Source organism: Ochlerotatus camptorhynchus, unplaced genomic scaffold (genome assembly GCF_037179485.1).
Source record: "Ochlerotatus camptorhynchus isolate MF236.1 unplaced genomic scaffold, CSIRO-AGI_Acam_v1.1 ptg000165l, whole genome shotgun sequence".
Lineage (NCBI taxonomy): Eukaryota > Metazoa > Arthropoda > Insecta > Diptera > Culicidae > Ochlerotatus > Ochlerotatus camptorhynchus.
This window is the reverse complement of record NW_027040655.1, coordinates 1,793,784-1,802,632: the sequence shown is the minus strand read 5'-3', so window position 1 is coordinate 1,802,632 and position 8,849 is coordinate 1,793,784.

Genomic DNA, 8,849 nt, shown 5'->3' with positions numbered 1-8,849 from the left:
ACCATTTGCTAGAGAGTTCGTGGGGCAATACCAGGCGGGATTCATGGGTGCCCGTGCTACCACAGACCAAATTTTCGGAATTCGGCAGGATCTGCAGTAATACCGCGAATACAACGCGTCCACACATCATTTGTTCATCGGTTTCAAATCCGCATACGACAGAATCGATCGGGATCAGCTATGGTAGATTATGCACGAGTACGGATTTCCGACGCGATTGGTCAAGGCGACGATGGATCGAGCGATGTGCGTTGTTCGAGTATCGGGACACTCTCGAGTCCCTTTGAATCTCGAAGGGGGTTACGGCAAGGTGATGGATTTTCTTGTCTGCTGTTCAACATCGCGTTAGAAAGTGTGATTAGAAGAGCTGGGATAGACACGAGTGGCACGATCTTGTGGACGTCCATCCAGCTTCTTGGCTTCGCCGATGACATTGACATCATGGCACGGAACTTTGAGACGATGGCGGAAACGTACATCAGACTGAAGGCTGAAGCTGGGCGGATTGGACTTGCCATCAAGGCATCAAAGACAAAATACATGAAAGGAAGAGGTTCTAAGGAAGACAATGTTAGCCTCCCATCCCGAGTTCAGATTGACGGTGACGAAATCGAGGTGGTCGATGAGTTCGTGTATTTGGGCTCACCCCAACAAACAATTCAAAGTCTCAAATAAGCATACACATTGAATAAATGTTGTATAACAGTGTACAATGCTGAATAAAAAGAGTTGTCGAATTATGTGCTGAAAAAGCTCATTGAGATCGATAGATGCACATTTATTCCACTGTTTGCTCTGATCTGATTAATTTACTTATTAAAAGCTGTAAAAGTGTTAAATGTCTTCCCAGTTCAACGCCAGAAGTTCGATCTAATAACAAACTGAATAAGTGTAATTTGTACATACATTGACACTTTAATTCGACTGTTTTCAATTGATTTAATAACATGCTTTATTAGACGTCTAATAAATGTTCTCCAGCTCCTTTATAAGATTGCATTGCATTACTTTACAATATTGTTGAATAAAGGTGAATAAAGGTGAATACAGTCAGCATAATAGCTCTTATACAACTATGCGTCCATGTTGTAATCACATGATTTGTAAATGCTTTATAAACGACGTATTAGATTCATTATTCGACAACACTGATTCAGTCTTACAACAAGGCGAAATCAGTAGAGTATTGGTTACCGTTTCCGCTTTCCAATTAGAAGGTCATGAGTTCAATCCCAAGCTCAAACCTTTTTTTTTACAATAATTAATTTAAATAGTAATCATCGATCACATGACTCACGATAATGAATGCATTGATCTAGTTTAAAATATAACCGAGCATCCTTTCTTTCGACTTGAAGATGTGAAGAGGCAACATTGGTCTCATTTAAAACAACGATGAATGAATTAATCATTCCCACAGGGCCTTGAAGGAGCTAGATTTGCGATCGGGAGTGCTGATAGGTATTTACTTTCATGCAAGCTTTTATAGATTATTGAGTTGCCCATATGATGAATTCTAGGATAGCTCAGATGACAAGGCAAGCGGCTGGTGATCGGAAGGTACATGGTTCGATTCCCTAACAACGGCATGTATAAGTATTTAATAAATTTTCTAATATCTGTGTGGTGCGAGCCACGTCAGAAATATTGAAATACAATACACTTAAGAAAAACACACCACACCCCCCTTCCCTGTTCCCGTTCATCTTATTTTCGGGTTAATTTTCCCACAGTTGAATAATCGTTTAATAAATGTATAATAATGTCTATATTAAACGTTACTTCACATGGGAATCAAGCGTATACAGAGCATCACTGTTTTAAGGAGAAGCAGTGATGTCTAATAAACGCTGAATAACCATTAATTTTATCGTATAAACTCTGTTACAACTCAATATAAGTCGAATAAAAGCTTCTCGACATACCTTATTCAACACCAAATATTTCGATGTTGTGGTTGAATAAATTCTCCAGATTTGTGTGAACAAAGCCTGAACAGAAGTTATTATTAAAAATAGTACAAGTACTATTAAGCATGCAGTTGAATAAAATGGCCAAGAAGTCGTTTCTTCAATAGACGATTGTTTGTTGGGACTGGTGACAAATTCAGAGACGCATTATGGCAGGGAATCGTGCCTACTTTGGACTCCGGAGGACGCTCCGGTCGAATTAAATTACGCCGCCGTACGAAGTTGACTGTCTACAAGACGCTGATTAGACCGGTGGTCCTCTACGGCCACGAGACCTGGACTATGCTCGCGGAGGATCAACGCGCCCTTGGTGTTTTCGAACGGAAGGAGTTGCGTACCATCTACGGTGGAGTGCAGATGGATGACGGAACGTGGAGGAGGCGAATGAACCACGAATTGCACCAGCTGCTTGGAGAACCATCCATCGTCCACATTGCAAAAATTGGGCGACTACGGTGGGCTGGGCACGTCGTAAGAATGCCACACAACGACCCAGTGAAAATGGTTCTAGAAAGCGACCCAACGAGGAACGAGAAGAAGAGGCGCGCAGCGGGCAAGGTGGATCGACCAAGTAGAAGGCGACTTGCGGACCCTTCACAGACTACGAGGCTGGCGAAGTGTGGCCATGGATCGAGTAGAGTGGAGACGACTTCTTCGGACAGCAGAGGACATCAAGGCCTTGGTCTGATTGGTAAGGTAAGTAAGCAATTTGAAATTTTTAAGTAATTTTTTCTTCAGTGTAGTATTTTTTTTTTTATTTTCTTATATCCTTTGGTTTGTTTTTCCGTCGATCTTGTTTTCCGTGCTGAACTTTTGTGTGATAAAGTTTTAACCTTATGTATTAAGATTTTTTGGAAGTGTACCTTGAAAATAATGGGTTGTTATGAATCATTACCATTCAAAATAGTTGTTTTCTCCATACATTTTCGGAGAGAGGACTATATTAGAACCTTTTTACTTATGGTTTGAGAATTTTAATGGTAATGATTATGGTAGCCAGTGAGGTCCATTGATGGTTTTGTATTATCGGTCAACTTTACGTGGAATATATCACGAATTGATAATCAGTAATTTAAAGGCAACCAATTCGCGATATATTCGATGTTACAAAACCATCAGTGAATCTTACCGACTACCATAACCATTACCATTAAAGTTCTCAAATCATAACTAAAATGGTTCCAATATAATTCCTTTTTAAAAAATGTATGGAGAAAACAAGAATTTGGAATGGTAATGGTTCTTAACAACCCATTATTTCAAAGGTTCACTTCCAAAAAACCATAATACATAAGGTTAAAACCTTATCACACAAACGTTCATGTAAAGTTCCATAACCATTTCAGTTGAAGTTTAGCAGGGATTATAAACAATGTTTAACCATTTTCGATAAGGTCAAGTTATGGTTCGCGTTTATGCGGGAAGCTATAAACAAAACATCTACTTTCTTCTTTACCCAACAAACAATTTGAGCTGATTAAAAGCTGAAGAAGCATATTTTTGCCTGTATAAGCTCTTATTCAGCTTTCATTGTTTGTTGGGTATACTAAAAACTGCAGCTGAATTCCGGACATGAAATTCATCGAGGAGGTAGAAATTTCCACATATACCACATGGTAGTCTTTCAGAAACCATATAGCTGACAACCAGCCTTATAAATGTCAATGCTGGTAATAGAAATAAATCTTGAGAGCGTTCATAAACAGTGAACTTTAAATGTTTCATAAACAGTGAAACTTGAATGTACACGAATATGTTTCCCTCCCCCTTTGATTGACGCCTCCTTATGCTTTTTATTAATAGGTTCGCACTTAATGAGCGTAGCATTTTCCTAAACACTTAGTAGGAGAACAACCCAACAAACAATCGTCTATTGAAGAAACGACTTCTTGACGATTTTATTCAACTGCATGCTTAATAATACTTGCATTATTTTTAATAATAACTTCTGTTCAGGCTTTGTACACACAAATCTGAAGATTTTATTCAACTACAACACATTGAACTATTGGTGTTGTATAAGATATGTCGAGAAGCTGTTATTCGACTTATATGAGTTGTAACAGAGCTTATTCGATAACATTTTGGATTATTCAGCGTTTATTAGACAACACTGCTTCCCCTTAATTAAAACAGTGATGCTCTGTATACGCTTGATTTTCATGTTAAGTAACGTTAAATTTGACATTATTATACATTTATTAAACGATTATTCAACTGTGGAAAATAAACCCGAAAATAAGAGAGGGGGGCAGGGATGGGTGTTAATTATTCTTTTGTAGTGATTGTTTTCATTATTTCTGACGTGGCACGTACCACACAGTCTAATAAAGTATGTTATTAAATCAATTGAAAACAGTCGAATTAAAGCGCGTCAATGTATGCGCAAATTACACTTATTCAGTTTGTTATTAGATCAAACAGTAGAATAAATGTGCATCTATCGATAACAATGAGCTTTTTTCAGCACATAATTCGACAATTCGTTTTATTCAGCATTGTACACTGTAATACAGCATTTATTCAATATATATGCTTATTTATGACTCTGAATTGTTTGTTGGGAACTCCACCATGCAGGGAAGCGTCCCGACAGCAGTTTGTCTTTCCGAAAGTATCAAGATTCTGGGATGTATTTAATGTTCAAGTTGCTGAGAGTTAGATTTTTTAAATTGATAATGATTTGAAGTAAAAAAACAGAATTAAAAGAAATATTCAAGACTTCCAGTTTCTTTAAAAAAAAAATCTGAGAAGATTTTGAGAGGCTTCGGGAGATTTTTAAAGGTCTTATATTTTGATTTTTTATGGGTCTGGGACGATGATTTTTTAATAAAATTTCGACAATATGTTCAAAGTATCAGTGACATATTTTCATTAAAATGTTAAAAAAAAAATGGTAATCTTCATGTACATTCCGCTATTCAAATATCAAAATAAGTCATTATAATCAATATATTCAAATAAATTTCTTCTTCATCGCATTTCAAGCTTATTTCTTATCACATATTAGCTTATTGCGTCCTTCCAACTTAGTGTTCTAAATGCACTTCCACAGTTATTAATAAGGAGCTTTCAATGCCTGCACGGCGAATAAGAACGACCCAAATTCGAGTTTAGTTCACTCATAATCGCCAAAAGTGCAGGAACTCAGCGATGAGAAAATTTGCCTCATGCTTTCCTGTGGAAAATCTCAAAAATCTGCTGGAAAATGAGGAAAATCCTGGAAAAACCATGACAAACATGAGACAAATTTTCTCATCGCTGAGTTCCTGCACTTTATGCGATTTATGAGTTAAACAAACTCATTTTTCCATTAGAATACTTATGTGGCAAGTATCATCATACTCTATTGCCCAGGAAAATCGAAAAATATTCCAACCCGAAAAATTCCTAGATCTGAGTGGGAATTTAACCCAGTCTCCTCCAGAATACATAGTCTAGCTTTGTAGCCGCGCCTTTACCGACTGAACTAAGGGAGGCCCAAATAGCTAAAAGTGTTAATTAGTTGTGCGATGCGGCGCACGGGTCTAGCCTGAAACAACCCATCCTCCAGATGCACAAGTCGAAACGTAACCTAAAAAGCAGAGGGAAAATAGCCCAAGTTCAGTCGAATAAGATTACTTCTCACACCCACTTTCCGAGTCGGAGAATTCAGAAATTGAGCATAACTAAACCAATTTCAGTCTGTTGATGGGTACAAGTTTTCTGTGGACAATGAGGTTTTCGGGGTTAGGATTTCACTAAGCCGAACAAATAAAGCTTAAAACACAAACACAAAGACACACACACACACACACCCACGAACGATAGGGAGCGGTATAGCAGGACGGTGCTGGACTTTTCAAAAAAGCATCGGAGCACAATCAGAGCCAAGTGAAGATGGAAAGCTTTAGGCTAGCAGAGGGATCCTTTTCGCCTTCGAAGCATGGAGAAGTAGATGCGAAATGTTTAAATTACACTCCGTTTGGTTAAAACTATGTATGTGGAACGAAGAGAGACAGATCGAGTGCGGCTGAGAACTTCATATGTGTGACCAAAATGGAAGCAAGGGAGCATTAGGGAGGGAACTGGCGAAATGGTCACATAAAGTTGGGAGTTCTATACTACCAAACAAAAGCAAATTTGTGCAGAATGAGTCACTTTTTGCATAAAACAGGATAGAGGGCTGGCTCAAATCAAACGACATTTCTATAGCTGTAAATAATGAAATGAGAAAAGGGAGAATTTTTGCGGGAACCCTGACACATACGTTAGTTTGAATGAGGATTTACTTTTGTTGGCAAATATTTGGCATCAGTTTCTGGGATGCTTTGATTAGTTAGAACTATGAGAACCATTATGTCAACGACTGCAGTTAAATTGAATGCATCAATCATGTAGAAATGGGCAGGTTTGCATTTTACTATGCAAATTTCCTCAAAATACACCAGTTCAAGAAAATGTTCCGAGCAAAACACAACCACAAACCACGTGGCAATTCAGAAGCAAAAAAAACCATTTCAGATATAACTCCACCTAAAAGGAAACCGGGGCCTGCATTCCCGGAGGCAACTTTTAACGAGATATTTCATAGCTCTATGTCATATTTTCCACGCTCGATTCCACGAGTGCCTCGTGTGCCATCATAAGCACAAGCAAAACTATGCATTTGGAAACAATTTCTTGCGTTCGTTCGTCGTTCCCTGCCTGACGTCGGGTCGGTGAGGCTTGGTGAACCGGCCGCTCCTCGTTTGAAAGCATAACTCTCGAGATGACAAAAAGGATTCGCATTTTCTGGAGTCCTACTCGGTACTTTTCTGCCTGCGCACTACACTAGATCATTCTCCCCAAGAGCGGACGAGGAACAAGCGGCTTCAACGCAGAAGGAAATCCGCGCGTCTTGGGCTTCCTCAGACTCGTCATGTCTCACCCTCGAAAAACCACGCCACACCGATGGCCATAGTTGGAGTGTTATTTTGATAATAATGTGGAAAATGCTGCAGATATTTAATGCAAAAGATATTGCGATGTGGCAAAGCGGAAGCTTGACTCAACGATAGAGAAATGTTCACAAATGAATGGCAGGAATTTGAGTAGTGGCTTTCCCCCAGGCCCCAAAGCATGCCGAAGTTTCCATGAGAAATGTGAGCATGTGTGTTTGTGAGCAACATGAATGTGTTTTTTTTTTCATCGAAGAGGAAATAATTATGCCAAAGCATATGTTTTGCTACATATCTTACACGATGGGTTGGCATTTCAAGTGAAATTCCCTTGTGGTATGCTGCTGCAATATGTTGAACAAATCTTGATAATCGAAGTTTTCAATCTGCCTATTTCTTTTTTTTTAGGCCTAGATAGCCTCGTCAGTTAAGGCATGGATTATTGAATAAATTATCGGCGGGCTCAACTCCAAGTCCAGGCTACAATATCTTTCGGGTAGGATATTTTCTAGACTTCCCTGGGCATAGTCTTCATTGTGCTTGCACCACAGTATATTTTTTTTCCTTGATTTGTTTTTCGTCGATCTTATTTTCCATGCAATGCTACCGACGCCAGGGAGGCAGCTCCCACACATGCACCCTACACAGCTAAAAAAAAGTAGTGTAAATTTCCGTTACTATGATGCACATAAATGGAGCGTCATATATCATACAAGTTTAGATTATAGATCGTGTAAATTTATGAGACATGTCATGCAATATTCCCTATATTGTATGCAACTGTCCACTTTTGTTTGCAACATTTCTTGCAAGCTGCTAGTTTACGTGAAAAGGAAGTTTACATGTATGAATGTTTGCATGCATGGATGTTTACATCGCCAGTAAAATTCAGAATTTTTTGGTGTGTACCTATCAACCAATCAACTCATTGACCTGGGACCAACAGCTTTACTTCCCTTGAATCCCGACGGTGCTGACTGGGATTAAAGCGAGGCTTTTTGGAGTGATAGGTAGTCACGCTTACCACTACACCACCGGTGCCGCTTTTTTCACAAATATAGTTGACCCCCGTTAATATAAACGACACTTCATGCAAGTTACCGGGGTTCATTTTTTATTTGAACTTCTAGTAACCCTATGACCAGCAGAAAAGGGAGATTCTGGTAGCCTTATTTGCTGTTCGAATTTGATTCTTTATTCCCTTTCGCATCGTTCCATTTCTGTCAAAGGCTCATAGGCTAGGCTAAAAATGGCGTTTGGCCTATGGCGTTTGAGCAACTTTTAATTTACACGGCGTGTAGATTAGCGGGGTTCAAACTTAACAGTGTTCAGATTAAATGTTACCCATCCAGCTGGTTGCAAGGTGCGATAAAATTAGGGACTTAGGAGTAATTCTTGACTCGAAGTTGACATTTGTAGGTCATGTGAATACCACAATTCACAAAGCAAATAATATGTTGGGATTCATAAAAATATTTAGTTACTATTTTAAAGACCCATAGACCATCAAAAAACTTTATATAGCTTACGTGAGATCGATTCTCGAATATTGCAATGTGGTTTGGACTCCGTACCATGAAACTTATATAAATCGTATAGAATCAGTTCAAAAATAGTTTTTGTTATTTGCTCTTAGGAAACTAGGCTGGACGTCTTTTCCACTTCCTTCTTATGACGAAGAGAAATTTCTATGATTTTTTTTTTTTGTTAATGATATTATCTCACAACGCGTAAATTCAGAAAAATATTAGCAAACTTAAATTTTTACGTACCATCACGCATGTATTTCAACTGTCACCTCACAGAACGAATTATGGTAAAAATGTTCTGGCAATGCTTCCTTCTGTGAAGACCCTCTTGAAGGAATTGACATTGAAGTGGCCCCTCCTTGCAGCAATCATTTCCTTCGATGGATAATTTTCCAAACGAGGTCGGGGATTTGATCACTGTTCTACAGTGG